Below are 1,864 nucleotides of genomic sequence, written 5' to 3'. Positions count from 1 at the left end.
GGGCGTTGGTTGTGGTGTTTGTAGACGCGTCCGGCTGAGTGAACCTGATGAAGGATCGGGATTATGATTTTTACAAGACCCCGCGGTCGCCCGCTCTTGGAGCCATCCACGGTCATGGGATATGACTCGGTAGCATCCGCATTGTGAGGCACGAACTCAAGGTGCCACTATTCACCGTTGAAAAAGCAGGCATGCGCAAAGGCCTCAAGTGTGTACTGGTCCGCACTGCGCACAAGGGCGCGCATGCGGGCATGAGCAGGTAGGGCCGTGGCGGGATGGTGCTGTCAAGGTTCAAGCCAAGCCACTACGAGATTGATGGCCTATCAACCTTGCAGTCAACATGGGCCAAGCACGTGTGGCACCCAGCGCAAAACTCCCATTTGCCAGTCTTGGCGTCGAACCTCGCTGTGCCCCCGTCGCTTCCCACGCCACGGCAGTTGATGCTGTACGAATGTCGCTGTGCCTCGAGCACTGAGTAAGGATGGGACAGGCCCAGATAACGGCAGAAGGCATGCGCTGCCTCTACAGGTCCAAGCTCCAAGGAGGCCGCGTTCTGGGCCCCCCTCACCCCTGCATCCACGGCCCTGCAAGAGCGAAGAGGGCAATGGTTGGGATCAGCACACGCTTGTGCAAGGGGCTTACTACACTCTCTTTCGAGCCGGGACTTGGAGGGCAGAGGCCTTGCCCCTGGCCCCAATATAGGAGACCGTTCCCGCTGCGTCTCCCACAGTGTAGCTACAACAATTACAACAGCACAGACAGCTTGGGCCGTGCTCACCAGCCATTGATGGTTGGCGAATGTATCCTGACGGTAGCACTCTTGACAGGCGAATAGATCCTGACAGTAGCACTCTTGACAGGGGCACTGTCTGCCACGAGACCACAAGCAAGGAGTGCCAATACGACCCAAATGTAGCGAGCCATTGTGATAGTCTCCTTCACGGGCGATGGCGCGCTGCCAGCACGACCTGCACGTCCGGCGGGGCGAATCAGAGCCCGCGCTGAGAAGTTGCGATGGGCCGTGTCAGAGCATGCTAGGGTGGATCCATAGCCCGGCGCGAGTTGATTGGTGCGGGCGGCCACGGGGCCAGGCGCACGACACCGACACGTGCACAAGCAGATCACCAGCAGCTAGCCCACACACCTGAAACAGGCGCGAGAAGTGCTCCGCGAAAACGCCGATTACTTGGTAGACAAACCTGCGTTACACTCAACAATGCCGGTAGCCGCCTCGATCCGTCTGGAGCAAATGCTGCTCGCGTGCAACAGTCTACTATGGCGGAGAGGCAGCCGTGCGTGTCACCAATAAATAGTCTTACGCGCGCCAATCGTGCGCTGATGAACCACTGCCACTCTGTCCGCTGACTCATCTGCACCTTCATGCACCTTCCAGGCAGCCACCAGCCCGCCGGCCACCCTCACCAACACGCACCAACGTTGCGGCTTTGTTGCCTCACCGTCGCCGAAGTGTCCCTTGTGCACGCACAAGCACGCAATGTGCACCCTCGCCCTTTGNCTGTGTTGTCCTGTCACCCGAGCTCAAGCCCCTGCAGTGTCGTGCAAAGCACAAGCCCCTGCAGTGTCGCGCAACACAAGGTGACCGCCGGCAAACATCGTGTAACACCAAATTGAAATTGCTGTCAAGAAAACAGTCTNACCAACGGAACCGGACCCATGGCGACCGAACCCCGGCAAGTCACCCGCCGGCCTGCCAGCCCCTCCAACCCCCTCCAACCCCCCGCCGTCCCCAATGACATCCAAACTCAGCCGCCGACCGAAAAGCGGTCAAATCAGTGGTCTTGATGTGGCATCATGGCGGGATGGAGGGGGTGGGCATGGTAGATTAGGCTGCCTTTGTGCTGCC

This window comes from Monoraphidium neglectum (assembly GCF_000611645.1).
Source record: "Monoraphidium neglectum strain SAG 48.87 unplaced genomic scaffold scaffold01911, whole genome shotgun sequence".
NCBI classification, from domain to species: Eukaryota; Viridiplantae; Chlorophyta; class Chlorophyceae; order Sphaeropleales; family Selenastraceae; genus Monoraphidium; species Monoraphidium neglectum.
The sequence above is the reverse complement of the archived record's forward strand: the minus strand, read 5'-3'. Positions refer to the sequence as shown.